The sequence below is a fragment of the Tenrec ecaudatus genome, chromosome 3 (genome assembly GCF_050624435.1).
Source record: "Tenrec ecaudatus isolate mTenEca1 chromosome 3, mTenEca1.hap1, whole genome shotgun sequence".
Classification (NCBI taxonomy): Eukaryota; Metazoa; Chordata; class Mammalia; order Afrosoricida; family Tenrecidae; genus Tenrec; species Tenrec ecaudatus.
Window position 1 is genome coordinate 166510742 of NC_134532.1, and position 16607 is coordinate 166527348.

Genomic DNA, 16607 nt, shown 5'->3' on the forward strand with positions numbered 1-16607 from the left:
AGAACAATGCAAAGGATTAACGCAACTAGAAGCTGGTTTTATGAACGAATTAATAAAATTGACACTCCCCTGGCAAAGCTTACCAAAGATAGAAAGGAACAATCATCAATAGCCAGGATGAGGGATGAATCGGGGGCAATAACAACAGACCCCAATGAGATAAAAAGGATAATCACAAAGTACTATGAAGGTTTGTATTCTAATGAATTCAGAAACCTGGAAGACATGGATAAATATTTAGAAAAACAATCTATCCCTAGATTATCTGAGACAGAGATCAAGAACCTCAACAAACCCATAGCGAAGGAAGAAATAGAGAGTGTCATCAAAAACCTACCAAGGAAAAAGGCCCCAGGGCCAGATGGCTACACAGCAGAATTTTACCAAACATTCAGGGAAGAGCTGACACCGATCCTCCACAAAGTATTCCAGAACATAGAAAAGAACGGCAAGCTCCCAAACTCATTTTACGAAGCCAGCATTACATTGATACCCAAACAGGGAAAAGACCCCACAAGTGTAGAGAATTATAGACCAATATCTCTAATGAACATAGATGCAAAAATCCTTAACAAAATATTGGCCAATAGAATACAAAGGAACATCAAACATATCATTCACCACGACCAAGTAGGATTCATCCCAGCGATGCAGGGATGGTTTAACATCCGAAAATCCATCAATATCATACACCACATCGAGAAGAAAAAGGATAAAAACCATATGATAATATCCATAGATGCAGAAAAAGCATTTGACAACATCCAGCATCCATTCCTAATCAAAACACTCATGAAGATAGGATTGGAAGGTAAGTTCCTCAAGCTCATACAAGCTATCTATGAAAGACCAACAGCCAACATCATAGTCAATGGAGAAAAGACAAGAACAATACCACTGAAAAAGGGTACAAGACAAGGATGCCCCCTGTCCCCTCTTCTATTCAATATCGTTTTGGAGGTCCTGGCTAACAACATAAGACAGCGGAAGGACATCAAAGGGATCCAGTTGGGAGAGGAGGAGGTGAAACTATCGTTATTTGCAGATGACATGATCTTATACATTGAAGACCCCCAAAACTCCACAGTTGGAATACTTACAGCAATAGAGGAATACGGAAGGGTAGCAGGATACAAGATCAATAAACAGAAGTCAGTAGGGTTTCTATACACATCGGACAGGGCCATGGAAGAGGCGATTAAGAGGGAAGTACCCTTCACAGTAGCCAAGAACAAACTGAAATACCTAGGAATATACTTAACAAAAAATACTAAAGACCTATATAAGCATAATTATAAAACCCTATTACAGGAAACCAAAAGTGACCTTCACAAATGGATGAAGCTCCCCTGCTCATGGTTAGGTAGGCTGAACATAGTAAAGATGACAGTTCTTCCTAAAGCACTCTACAAGTTCAATGCTATACCAATCCAATTACCATCAACCTTCTTCAAAGAATTGGAAAAACTGACCACCAACTTCATATGGAGAGGGAAGAAACCCAGAATTAGCAGAGAACTCCTCAAGAAGAAGGACACAATTGGAGGACTCGCCCTGCCTGATTTTAATGCCTACTACACAGCTACAGTGGTCAAAACAGCATGGTACTGGCACAATGATAGACACTCAGACCAGTGGAAAAGAATAGAAAGCCCAGGAGTAAAATCATCAGCATATAGACAACTGATCTTCGACAAGGGTCCCAAAAACGTCAAGTGGGAAGCAGATGCCCTCTTTAATAAGTGGTGCTGGAAACAATGGATATCCACATGTAGAAAGTTGAAACAAGACGCCTACCTCACCCCATGCACAAGAATACACTCAAGGTGGATCACAGATCTAGAAGTCAAACCCCAAACCATCAGGACCATTAAGGAGGGAATCGGGACTAATCTCAGAGCACTGGCCCAGGGAGCACATAGGCTCACTGCAACAGGGAAGGGGACACACACAGGTGATCTGGAAATCGACAAATGGGATCTAATAAGAATAAAACACCTGTGCACCTCAAAAGACTTTGCCAAGAGGGTGACAAGGCAACCCACAGACTGGGAGAAGATTTTTAGTAATGACACGTCAGACAAAGGGCTCATTACTAAAATCTACAACACCATCATGACCTGCAAAAAGAGGAAAACAGTTAACCCCCTAAGGAAGTGGGCAAAAGAAATGAGAAGAACTTTCACTAGAGAGGAGATCAATATGGCCAATAAATATATGAGAAAGTGCTCGAAGTCCCTTGCCATAAGAGAAATGCAAATCAAAACAACCATGAGATACCACCTAACACCCCTGAGGCTAGCCCAGATCAGTAAATCAGAGAGCCACAAGTGTTGGAGGGGCTGTGGTGAAATAGGAACCCTCCTCCACTGCTGGTGGTCGTGCAGATTTGTACAGACACTGTGGAAAGCAATCTGGCGATACCTAAAGAAAATGGAAATTGATCTACCCTACGACCCAGCCATCCCTCTACTGGGCATATACCCGGTTGAAGCAGCAAATAAAACACGACCAGTCATATGCGCTCCAATGTTTATTGCGGCACAATTCACAATAGCAAAGACTTGGAAACAGCCTAAGTTTCCATCGATAGACGAGTGGATTAGCAAACTTTGGCACATACACACAATGGAGTATTATGCAGCACTAAAAAGCACCGATGAGCACATGAAACACGTTATTTCATGGGAAGAGCTGGAAGGAATTATGCTAAGCGAGGTAAGTCAGTCCCAAAGGGACAGGTACAACATGAGTCCTCTGAGGTAAGTACAATCAGCATGACAGAAATGGGGCATTAATCCACCCAAGGGGAGGGTATGGCTTATATCTCCACAGGGAAAGTGGGACCAGACTTCAACCCAGTGTCGCAAGGTGTGAATGCAATATCCCGGCGTGGAGGACGGAACCGGTGGAGAGGTCTGGGAGGCAGGCCCCAGCACCATAAATTAAGTGGATTCCTGCCCCTCCCCCGAAAAGAACTTGTTCCAAAGGACGACATTGACCCTGCAGCTATGGGAGATGGACATATTTGATCAGAGCACACGGGAGCAGATGAAGGGGCAGGAGGAGAGAGTGGAGCACAGCCTGGCCCACCAGGCCGTGATGATGATGTTCCTGAGTAGAGCAGCCAGTCCACAGAGAGAACAACATGGCTGGCCCCACTATGAGACATGATGCCCCTCAGTGACTAAGGGCGATACAGGGGACAGCACCGGAGACACAGTGTGGGAATTGCACCTGACCTGATCCCACCACACCGAGGCAATGCACTGGGGGAATGCAGCGGAACAGCAAGGGAATGGAGTGGCAAGGTCCCCAGGGAATGCTGAAAGTGGACTTTGGGGCCAGGGCGTGGTGCCCCAACAGACTGGACTGGAAAACGCTCCTAAGGGCCAGCAAAGATCCCTGAACTAACTACAAGCTTTTCTCTTGTGAACTGTTTTGTTCTGTTCTTTTTCAGTGGTTTGTTTTGGTTGTTTTGTTGTCTGGTTGTATACTGTTGCTTTGTGTTCCTCTGTCTAGTTTTCGTGCATGTTAGTGACTCCACAGGTCTGTCTGAATAGGACAGGCTGGATGAACTATCTGGATGAAAAACAACGGGACCGACAGTTCCGGGGGGACTTGGGGTGGGGGGTAGGGGGGGGTAAGGAAGTGGTGTTAACAAACCCAGGGACAAGGGAAAAACATGGGACCCCAAAGGGTAGAGAAGGGGGAGTGGCAGGCCTGGTGGGAAATGATCAAGGGTAAGGTTGCTTAGAGAAGAGGTATACTCTAGCCCAGGTGGCAATGAAGCATGGTAGTAGGGCAGGAGGAAGGTCAAGGGAGATGGAGGAAAGAGCTAGGAGTCAAAGGGCATTCATGGAGGTCTAGACAAAGACATGTACATGCAAATATATATAGGAGGTTGGGGAAATAGATCTTTGTGTCTATATTTATAGGTCAAGTATTAAGGTGGCGGAAGGACCTTGGGCCTCTACTCAAACACTCCCTCTATGCATGAATACCTTCTTTTATTAAATTGGAACTCTATGATGCTCACTCTCCCGACACAACAGCTGGAGCCAAAATGGGTGAACAAGTAAATGTGGTGAAGAAAGCTGATGGTGCCCGGCTATCAAAAGAGATAGTGACTGGGGTCTTAAAGGCTTGAAGATAAACAAGCGGCCATCTAGCTCAGAAGCAACAAAGTCCACATGGAAGAACACACCAGCCTGTGGGATCGAGTGGTCCCAAAGGGATCAGTTACCAGGCATCAAAGAACAAAAAATCATATCATTGACTGCACACCTCCATGATAGGATCGCTGAAGACAAATGGGTGCACAAGCAAATGTGGTGAAGAAAGCTGATGGTGCCCGGCTATCAAAAGAGATAGTGTTTGGGGTCTTAAAGGCTTGAAGGTGAACAAGCGGCCATCTCGCTCAGAAACAAATAAGCCCACATGGAAGAAGCACACCGGCCAGTGCGATCACGAGGTGCCCAAGGGACCAGATATAAGGCATCATGCAAAAAAAAAAAAAAAAAAAAAGATATAAGTGTGTGTATGTATGTGTATATATGTGTATATGTATATATGTATGCGTATATATATATTATATTAAATGAAGGGGGAAGTGCAGAGTGGAGACCCAAGGCCCAAGTGTCGGCCAATGGAGATCCCCTCATAGAGGGGCTTAGGAAAGGAGATGGGTTAATTAGGGTGTGAGGTAGTATCGATGAAGAACACAGCTTTCCCCCAGATCCTGGATGCTTCCTCCCCCCAACTACCATGATCCGAATTCTACCTTGCAGGGCTGGATAGGACAGAGGCTGTGCACTGGTACATATGAGGGTTGGAGATACAGGGAATCCAGGTTGGATGATACCTCCAGGACCAAGGGCGTGAGGGACGATGCTGGGAGAGTGGAGGGTGAGTGGGTTGGAAAGGGGGAACTGATTACAAGGAGCCACATGTGACCTCTTCCCTGGGAGAGGGACAGCAGAGAAGGGGGGAAGGGAGACCCCGAATAGGGCAAGATATGACAAAATAACGAGGTATAAATTACCAAGGGCATATGAGGGAGGGGGGAAAAGGGAGGGAGGGGGGGAAAAAAAAAGAGGACCTGATGCAAGGGGCTTAAGTGAAGAGCAAATGCCTTGAGAATGATCGGGACAGGGAATGTAGGGGTGTGCTTTATACAATTGATGTATGTATATGTATGGATTGTGGTAAGAGTTGTTGGAGTCCCTAATAAAATGTAAATGAAGAAAAGAGGAGAAAAAAATGATTAGGGCAAAGACTGTACAGATGTGCTTTATACAATTGATGTATGTATATGTATGAACTGTGAAAAGAATTGTATCAGCCCCAATAATTTGTTAAAAAATAAAAAATAATTTAAAAAAAAAAAAAAATGTAAAAAAAGAAAAGAGGAGAAAAAAATGGAAAAAAAAGAGTTGTAAGAGCCCCAATTATATGATCTTTTGATTTAATTTTTTTTAATTCAGGTGGGATAGACTCAAGGTCATATTTTGGCTCCTGTGGATTTGTTTTTATCTTCTTCAGCTTTATCCTGAGCTTACAAAGCAATTGGTGGTCTGTTCTACAGTCGGCCCCTGGTCCGGTTTTAGCTGCTAATATTGAGCTTCTGCATTATGTCTTCCCACAGATATAGTCAATTTGATTTCTATGTCTTCCATCTGGAAAAGTACAAGTGTATTGTCACTGTTGGTATTGTTGAACCAAAGACAAGTCATAGGTCTTGCAAAATTCTATCATGTAGTTATGAGTTAGTCTGGGTACATCAGAGAAACAAATCCACAGAAACTCATGTGTAAGAGAGAGTTTTATATAAAGGTTAAGTGTGCATCAAAAAAAATCCCAACCCAGCACTGCCCAAGCCAACAAGTCCAACATTCACCCATATGTCCAACACCAATCCACAAAGTCCTCCTCCATCTCACAAAACAGACACAATGACGCTGACTGCAGGAGGAAAACTGAGTCAGTGAATGTGTAAACATCTCAGCGCTGCCAGGGGTCTCACATGGGTGCTCCAGCACCCAGGGCTACTTCGGAGTATGTCCATATGGCTTCTCCTCAGGAATGTCTTGCAGGAAGTGAGCCTTGCAAGCTGAATCAGGGAACTAGCTAATGCAGCTGTACCCTTATCTGACCATCAGAAAGCAAGAGACCCGAGAACTCGAAAGGCCAAGCTTACTGAGCCATTTATCCCGCTGCCCTTCAATTAACCCCACATGTGTTTATCAGCCAGGTTGGCACAATAAATTAACTACTTTAGGTTACTAGCTTCATTTCTATCACCAAGTCCATATTCTCCAACTGCTGTTCTTTCCTCTGCTTCCCAACTTTTGCATTCCAATCACCAATAATTATGAGTGCATCTTAATTACATGTTTGCTCTATCTGAGACAGAACATGTTGGTAGATTTCATCAATTTCTTCATCCCTAGCTTTAGAGACTAATACATTAATTTGAATAACAGTTATATTGATTGGATTTCCTTGGAGGTGGATAGATTTTATCCTATCACAAACAGCAGTATACTTCAATAGTCACAATAAATATTCCCCAAGCTAGTTTGATATGCACCCCAGTCCCTCTCGGCTCAGAGACTCTGATCATAGGCGTTCTCTGTAAGTTAGTCTGAGACCCTACAACCAGGAGAGGGTGCAGCTTTGGGTAAGGTGGCTCTCTTCTGCTGACAGCCTTGTCCAGAGAAGCATGACAATCATCTGCTGCTAAGACTTCTGGGAGCTGGACGAACGAGTACCTCCCTCCTGGGAACTCAGCAGGGTCCAACAGTTTCCATTCCACGAGCAAACAATAGATCGCCACTGGAAAATCGTGTCGCCATCCCCAGCTCTACCAACAGGGATGAACATTGTGCACTCAGAAAGAAAGCATTTCCTGCTTCAACTCTACCACTTCCTGGGGGAATCTTAAGTTGATAACCTCATCTCCCTATGCTTCAGTTTCCTCGTCTGACAAATGAATATAATAGTCATTGCATTCCTTTAACTGGTGAATGGATTTAACTCTGATATATACATACAATGGAGTACTATGCAGCCCATAAAAGCAGCCACAAACACCTGAAGCACATTGTCTTATGGGAAGAGTTAGAGGAAATTATGCGAAGTGAAGCTAGACAAGCACAAATACAGCGTGAGTCCACTGAGGTAAGCTCAGAAAGTACAACGGGCATAGAGGACAAGCTAGAGTCCAGGCGCTTTGGCAGGGCACTGACCAATTCAGAGATGCATTAAAAGGAGGGGGAAAGAGAGGAGGAAGGGGGGAAAACTAGGGTGATGGGGAACAGGGCTTTAATACACCCATGGGGTGGGTATTGTTTGTCTCCACAGGAAATGAAGAGAGGGACCAGACCTCATACCATAGCGCCAAGTCTTGAGGACAATGCACTGGCATGGAGCAGGATGGTGGGGCTGGGCCCAAGCCGAGCTATGTTGACCCCCTCTCCAGAGGAAGGCAATACAGAGGAGAGCACTGAAGACATAGACTGGGGAGAAAGGCGGGTCTGTCCAGACCACATGGTAGTGAACTAGGAGGGGAAAGAGAGAGAGAGAGTAAAAGCAAGAGAGAGAGAACCTCATCATGGCCCACCAAGCCCTGGGGATGACACCCTAACTCAGAGCAGTCAATGCACAGAGAGGACCGTAGAGTCAGCCCCACCACAGGACACAACATTCCCTCACTGACCCATAACACTACGGGGACAAGCACTGGAGACTCTGTACAGAAAGTATTGCTGCCCGGTCTGCCCCATGCACAATGGGATGAAATGCAGAGGGAGTACAACAGGGCAGCAGGGGAGCAAAGTAACCAAGTCCCCCAGGAATCCTGAAAATAGACTTCCGACTTGGGGAACAGGGCTTGGCACCTCATCAGACTTGATCAGAAAACATACATAAGGGTCAGCAGACAGACCTGGAACTATCTATTGGAGTTTTTTTCTTTTTTTCTTTTTTTTACTGTTTCTGTTTGTTTGTTTGCCCTATGTCTGTCTATATAAGATAGCCAGGACAAACAATCCCGAGGAGAAACAATGGGTGGTTCTGAGGGGATATGGGAGAGGAGGGGCTGGGGGCGGGGCAGGGAGTGGAGAGCCAAGAAACTCAGGGAGAAGGGAACAACAAAAGATCTGAACTTGATGATAAGGAGGGCGTAGAATGCCTGTTGAGGTCTAATCAAATGCAATGTGTCCGAGAGGAATTACTGAGAGCCGAGTGGAGGGTGAGCATGATAGTGGGATACGGGGAAGGTGAAAGGAAATAGAGGGGAAAAGTAAGAGGCAAAAGCTATTTATAGAGGTAAAGCTATAGGCATGTATATATGTAAATATACTAATTTATAATGAACCGTGTACATATATTTATATGTTAAGTGTTAAGATAAAAGACAGACTTTGGACCTCTACTCAAGGACCCCTTAACACGAACACTTTGTTCTAATAACCTGGCACTCTTTGACACTCACCTTTCTGACCTGATCACTGAAGACCACATAAGCAAATGTGGTGAAGAGAGCAGATGGTGCCCAGCTATCAGAAAGTATAGTGTCTGGGGTCTTAAAGGCTTTCAGTTAAACAAGTTAAACAAGCAGCCATCCAGCAGGGAAGCAAATAAGCCTACATGGAAGAAGCACACCAGCCTGTGTGATCATGAGGTGTCCAAGGGATCAGATATCAAGTACCAAAAGATCTGAAACAAACAACTACATTCATGTAAACGAGGGGGTTTGGAGTTGAGACCCAAAGCCCATCTGTAAACAATTTGATATCCCCCCACAGGATTATAAGAAAGGGATGATTCAACCAAGGTGAATAAAGCACTGATGAAAGACACATCATTTCTCTAGTTCCTGAATGCTTCTCCCCACCCCCCAAAACCATGACCCAGCTCTACCTTACAAATCGGGCTAGATCAGAGAACACACACATTGGTACAGATAGGTCTCTCAACACATGGAATTCAGGACCGATAAACCCCTCAGGACAGTAGTGGGAGTAGGGATATCATGAGATTATGGGGATGGTCGGGGAGGGGGAAGGGGGAGAAAGGAGGAACCCATCACAAGGTTGCAAATATAGCCCCCACCCCTCTGAAGGGGATGAATAACAGAAATGTGGGTGAGGGAGACCATGGGCAATGTAGGATATGAAATAATAATAACAATATATAATTGATCAAGGATTCATGAGGGTGGAAGAGCCTGGGAGAGAGGGGGATAAAGAAGAGCTTATACCAAGGGCTCAAGTAGAAAATGTTTTGTGAAATGATGATGGCAAGATATGTATAAATATGATTGATACAATTGATGTATAAAATGTTATGAGCTTGTAAGAGCCCCCAATAAAATGATTTTTTTAAATAGTCTTCCATAGGATATATCAGAATTAATATAGTTCCTGGCACATAAGCACCCAGCAAATGTTTCTTGTCCTGATCTTCAAAGGAACTCAAACTTTCTGGAATCATTGCCGTTAGATGAACTCCTGAAACTACTGTCCTGAGGTCATCTGTAACCTTCAAACCTTAAACCAAAACAACCCCTGAACCCAAATGAATAAATAAATAAGTAGTCCCAATGACCAAAGTGCAACTCTTTAGAACATTGCGTTCCTTTAAAGAATTATTTAAGAGAAAATTGACATCAACTCAAAAGTTCAAGTGAAACGGGGGACAATGAATTTTGAACTCGTAATGGTAGACCTGAGTCCAAAGGGAGAGCTTGACTGCCCGTCTTGGAGAATCAAATTCATACCAAGTACAAATGGAAGAAATGGTGCATCTTCAGTGTTATATGTACTCTCTCTCACACACACGTTGCTTATTGCTAATATAATTTAATACTTTTGCTTTGCTTCCTAGATGACTGATCTCTTCCATGTATAAAATAATACTCTGATGTTAGATACCAGTGGGCATCGGCTGTGGAAATGCCCAAAGCTCCCAGGAGCCTCAGTTCAGGACCGTGGCCCAATGTTTATTCCAATCCTGCAACCGCTGTTGCCACTTCCCTTGACTCACGGCCACTGAGAGCATGGTGCCGTGGGAGGAGTTCAGACTTTTCCTTTAAACTGGAAGCACGACTGGCTGCTCCCGGAGTGGGTTAACTCATTCATGAGAGCTGTGCCTGCGATGGACAAGGACTGGGCAAATTGCACAAGAGCCGTTTCTTCCCTACCTGTCATTGTGTGGTCTTTGATGACGCCGGAGGCTAGCATAGAATTCAGTAATGCAAAAAAGAAAATATGTTCAAAGTGCTTTTTTCAAAGAGGCAAGACAAACATTGAAGCCCAGAAGTGATCCGAAGGTGATACCCACACGGTGATAAAACTAAAAGAGGTATTACTAGATTTTATTTTTTAGCCGTATTTGGAAATGATCCCTTTGAGAACCTGGCGACGTTCATGTTCAAGAGGCTGCACTAGGCAGAGAGTGGTTTTCTCCACACCAGAGCCTGGGAGCTTTTTAAGGCTCCTGACAATATGAATCCCATACAACGATGCGTAACGAAGACGGGACACAGTCCCCCGCGGCCGTCAGAAAGCATTGCCGTACACACACAACAGTTGGAATGATACCGGGGCCCTCAAAATGCATTCTATCAGCCTAAAGATGAAAGTACCTTTGTCTCAGAAGGCTCAGTTTACCCTCTAAGCCCATATGCTTAACCGTGGAACCTGCCAGTGCTTTCACCACCTCGCTGATGAGGAGTCACCAACTCATTGCTCACTTGTTCAGCACAATTGTCTACAGTCCAAACAAATGAAATGATTCAATTCCCCTCCACAAAGCCTATGTGTTTCTGTCACCAATCCATAGCTTACACAGCTCCCTCTACCCAGAGTGCCCTTCCCCTCCATTTCCATCAGGCAAACTCCAGTCAGGTCTATTCTAAATGCTGTCTTTTAATGAAACCTTTCTTCGGCCATCCTCTCCAAACTAGGCATGATCATGCCACATAAACTGTAATAACACATGATCTGAATCTTCCGTGTGCCGTAATTGCACCCGACCTTGTATTAGGTTAGCGTGTTTCACGTACTGAGTCTTATTTTCCTTGCAAGTCTTTTTAAGGCGGGGACTATGTCTTAATTCTCTTTGCACCTTCTGCAATATCTGGAATTGTGCCTTCCACTTGAAAATGCTCGATAAATGTGGCTGCATTTATCAATAACGCTTTCTCTGTGGCCGTTTGGGACCCGCTATTGAGCCATTTCCTGTCCCTATTCCTCTCTCACCAAAGCTCAGAGGCATCCACCCAGTGACCTCAGCCATCCCTTGAAAATACCAAAAGATCAGAGGTTAGAAACATGCCCCTCCATTTGAAAAAGAATTCTAGATTTCAGAGGCCCTTTATATACTATCCAAGGCTGGGGCTAAGTGAACTGCCCAAGGTCACATCGTGAGTTACCGGCAGATCTGGAAGTAAATTCTATTGTGAGATGCCCTCTTTTGTTCCTCAGTGATGTTATTGGCAGCTAGCCTTAACATTTTTCTTCTTTGGGGTCTTGTGCTTATTTGTTCTGGGGATGTGTTCTTTTTAAGGATATGACTGAAAATATTAGCCTACAAAATTTAAATTTACTTACGAGTTTGCTTATACAGAAGGTAAGAAGGTTTTAGAAAGAAGGAAAAAATGAAAATGGGAAACATGGGAACTTGCAAACAGTGACATGAAGCAAACAGTGTATATATTGTTGAATGGAAAACTGGTTCACTCTAAACCTTTGCAGAATTCACAATAAAAAAAGCTTACAAAGATAATAATATAGCTGGCATGCTCTACATTGTTCAGCGTTTCGAAGATGGATAGGTCACATTTCAAGAGAAATAAGCAGAGGCTTGCTTATGACACAAAATTGTCCCAGGATCAGTTGGTGATATAGAGAACAGCCAAAGAAAAATATGAAGTTCAAGCAGAAACATTTTGGTGATTTTATTCTCAGTAGAATTCAACCACAAACCAAAGTCACAGATGAATAATGCTCCAAATGAAGTGGAAATCATGAATCAATAACAGGACTGGCAAATCCTGGGGAATGGATCAGAGTTTTGAAAAATCATCATAGATTTTCTTCCAGGGAGTGTTGCAGCATTCGAATCAATTTATTATTAGCTCACTGCGACGTCCATAGAGCAGAGACTAAGCAAGCCCCTTGCTGCTTGCTTCCATTTGTCATATAGTTGGCTGCAACTTCATAGTCCCTCCATACTCCCAAAAGCACAGCCTAAAATCTACCTTCATCGAGCCACATTCAGGGAGTTTTCTTTTTTTTTACATTTTATTAGGGGCTCATACAACTCTTATCACAATCCATACATATACATACATCAATTATATAAAGCACATCCGTACATTCTTTGCCCTAATCATTTTCAAAGCATTTGCTCTCCACTTAAGCCCTTTGCATCAGGTCCTCTTTTTTTTTCCCCCTCTCTCCCTGCTCCCCCCTCCCTCATGAGCCCTTGATATTTTATAGATTGTTATTTTGTCATATCTTGCCCTATCCGGAGTCTCCCTTTCCCCCCTTCTCTGCCATCCGTCTCCCAGGGAGGAGGTCACATGTGGATCCTTGTAATCGGTTCCCCCTTTCCAATCCACTCACCCTCTACCCTCCCAGTATCACCCCTCACACCCCTGGTCCTGAAGGTATCATCCACCCTGGATTCCCTGTGCCTCCAGCTCCCATATGCAGCAGTGTACAACCTCTGCCCCATCCAGTCCTGCAGGGTAGAATTCGGATCATGGTAGTTGGGGGGAGGAAGCATCCAGGATCTAGGGGAAAGCTGTGTTCTTCATCGGTACTACCTCGCACCCTGACTGACCCATCTCCTCTCCTAAACCCCTCTGTGAGGGGATCTCCAGTGGCCAACAAATGGGCTTTGGGTCTCCACTCTCCACTTCCCCCTTCATTCACTATGGTATATATATGATGCCTTATACCTGGTCCCTTTGGCACCTCGTGATCGCACTGGCTGGTGTGCTTCTTCCATGTGCGCTTTGTTGCTTCTGAGCTAGATGGCCGCTTGTTTATCTTCAAGCCTTTAAGACCCCAGTCACTATCTCTTTTGATAGCCGGGCACCATCAGCTTTCTTCACCACATTTACTTGTTCACACGCTTTGGTTTCAGCAGTTGTGTCGGGAGGGTGAGCATCGTAGAGTGCCAATTTAATAAAAGAAAGTATTCATGCAATGAGGGAGTGCTTGAGTAGAGGTCCAACGTCCTTCCACCACCTTAATACTAAACCTATAAATATAGACACATAGATCTATTTCCCCATCCTCATATATATATTTGCATGTACATGTCTTTGTCTGGACCTCTATAAATGCCCTTTGACTCCTAGCTCTTTCCTCCATCTCCCTTGACTTTCCTCCTGTCCCACAACCATGCTCCGTCCCCACCTAGGTTACAGCTATACCTCTTCTTTACGTAACCTTACCCTTGATCATTCCCTACCAGGCCTGCCACTCCCCCCTCACTACCGTTTTGGGTCCCAGGTTGTTCCCTTGACCCTGTGTTTGTTAACACCACTTCCTTACCCTCCCCACGTCCCCCTATCCCAAGTCCCCCCGGAACTGTCGGTCCCTTTGTTTTTCCTCCAGATAGTTCATCCAGCCTGTCTTATTTAGACAGACATGTGGAGACAATAACATGCACGAAAACAAGGCAGAGGAAAACAAAGCAACAGTATACAACAAAGCAACAACAACAAATCACTGACAAAGAACAAAACAAAACACATCAAGAAAGAAAAGCTTGTAGTTAGTTCAAGGATCGTTTCTTGGCCCTTAGGAGTGTTTTTCAGTCCAGTCTGCTGGGGTACCCTGCCCTGGCCCCAAGGTCCACTTTCAGCATTCCCTGTCAGGGAGTTTTCTTACACCATGATTAGTCGATTTTTATCGTTCCTCTCTACCCCAAAATTAATATGGCCTAAGACTCTTTATAGAGAGAGATTTTCAAGTTTCCGTTTCCTTTTGATGCCTGGGGGTGTCGTTCTCTTAGAGGTGAGTACCACCGAGGTGCACGTGGCACAGCTTGACACAGACGTTCGTGTTGTGAGCTTCAGAACCAAGTGCTTGGTGATTGTCTCTCATCATGAGAAAGCCCTGTAGAGCTGCTTAACACAAACTCCCACACACCTCCATGGGGACCAGAAACACGTGCTTGTACTATTAGGTGGTGAATTCATAGCCCAAGACACACAAAATCAAGGAAATTTAGATAAAGGCAGATATATCTTTTCAGGCTTATCTCATTAGGCTAATGAGAGGTCATGTTCTAAAATTTACTTCATAATAAAAGCAGCCTTCAATCAACCTACTTATTGGCCTGAATCGAGCTTTAGGGAAAATGCCATACAATGTAAAAGCGCAAGAGATTACATAATATGCCACAAAAGAACAAAGATTATAAGAAAATTCTCTTCCTTTAGGGTCAGATTAAATTTGACATGGCTTAGGAAGATGTCAATTCTGCTTGACATGTGTATTGTCTCTTCAAGGTCATCAGCTTGGGGCACCATATATAGCTAAGCTCTGTAGATTTTATTCCAAATATTCTCTTTTCAATCATTGGTTTCAGGCACATATTCTCAAAATCTTCCTTCTTTTAGCTGGGTTTGATGTTGGAATCTTTTTTAATGGGAGCAGGCAACACTAGGGTGGTCCCCATAACCCAACCCCACTGCACTAGCTTGGCTTCTCTAGAGAAGAAAACCCAGTGACGTGTGTGTGTGTGTGTGTGTGTGTGTGTGTGTGTAGAAAGATGTATATCTAGAAATGGTTTACACAGTTGTAGAAGTAGGTAATCCCAGTTCGGTTCATGTCTGTCAGTCAGATGTGAGCTGAAGGCTTCTCAGACTTGTGTAGCTGTGGAAAGAAGAAGCAGAAGAGCCACGGGCTGGTGGATACAGAGAAAAATGAATCCGAGATTGACAGTCCACTGATGGCTCCTGGGATTGTCAAGAGACACAGCAGGAGATCGTCAAGGCAAAGGCAGAATCCACATCTAGCAGGAGGCAAAGGGACAAGGGAGAGCTGGGATTCTGCTCTGGGTCTCTCTTATTTAAAAGACCATACCCTCAAGGGGGTGTCATCAGGCTTTGACCTGATTAATAGGTTGGACTCTACCCCTACCTTCGCCCAGGTACATCTAGTTGACATAAAATCCAACCATCACACCCACTTTGTGATGTTCACGCCCTTGTGTGACACCCACTGTGAGCATGGGTGACCTGGCCATGACGTATAGCCTAGAATGCGAATCAGTGATGGAATATGCAAGGTTTCATGAATGTGGTTAAAGAAAATTATAACTCTCACACTAGTAGACTTTCTCTTGCTCGCTTTGGGGAGACAAATAGTCATATGGAAAGGAAACTTCAGTTAAGAGACAGAGAGAAACTGAGACCCTTGGTTTGACAGCCAGAAAGTACGGGGATGCTACCAAGACCTTATGAGCTTGGAAGCAGCTGCTTCCCCGGTCAGCGTTCAGATGAGACGTCATCCTTGAGGTGTTTCACAGGATCCAACTAAACCATGCCTGGAGTCCTGAACCACAGCATCTATGGGCTAATGAAGGCGTGTTGTTTTAAGCTGCTCAGTCAGTGGTAGTCATGTGACATGGCAATAGATAATGAATACTTAAGATTTAGTCCCTCTGAACTACTCATTCACTCAATGCCATCGAGTCAACTTGACTCCTAGTAATGTCTAGAACAGGGCAGAACTGTTCCTGTGGGTTTCTGAGATGATAACGCTTTACAGGAGTAGAAAGCCTCACCTTTTCCCCATGGAACAGCTGGGAGTTTTAAACTGCAGACCTTGTAGTTAGCAGCCCAACAGATAACCAGTATAGTGGTGTGTGTGTGTGTGTGTGTGTGTGTGTGTGTGTGTGTGTGTTGATGTCCAGTCAGTTCTGACTCTTCATGATCCAATGTGCAACAGAACAAAGCTCTGCCCGGTCCTGCACCATCTGTTCTTATGTCCATTTTTTAGCCACTGTGTCAATCCATCTTGTCAAGAATCTTCCTGGAGAAGGCATGTTATCCTTTTCCAGGGACTTGTCTCTCTTGATAACTTGTCCAAAGCACTTGAGTCTCACCATTCTTGCTTCCAAGGAGCATTCTGGTGGTTGTACTTCTTACAGAACAGATTTGTTCATTCCTTTTCCAGTCCGTAGTACTTTCAATATATTTTGCCAATATCACAATTCAAATGCATCAGTTTTTCTTTGGTCTTCTTTATTCAGTATCTAACTTTCACATGCATATGAGGTGATTGTATGGCTAGGGTGAGACACACCATAATTCTCAAAGGAACATACTTTCAAACACCTTAACATTTTACCCAATATAAAATATCATTTTAAAATCTGGTCTTCCTAATTATCTTTTCCTTATCTTGCTTTCCCATTTACTCAAAATGTAAAAACCTCCTTGGGAAGAAACCATTTCACAGTATCTAACACTTTAAAAATTATAATATAGCATCTAACAATCTAATGCTTACAGGACACTTACTGTGGAGCCCTGGTAGTATAGTGGTTACATGTTGGACTGCGATCTACATGGC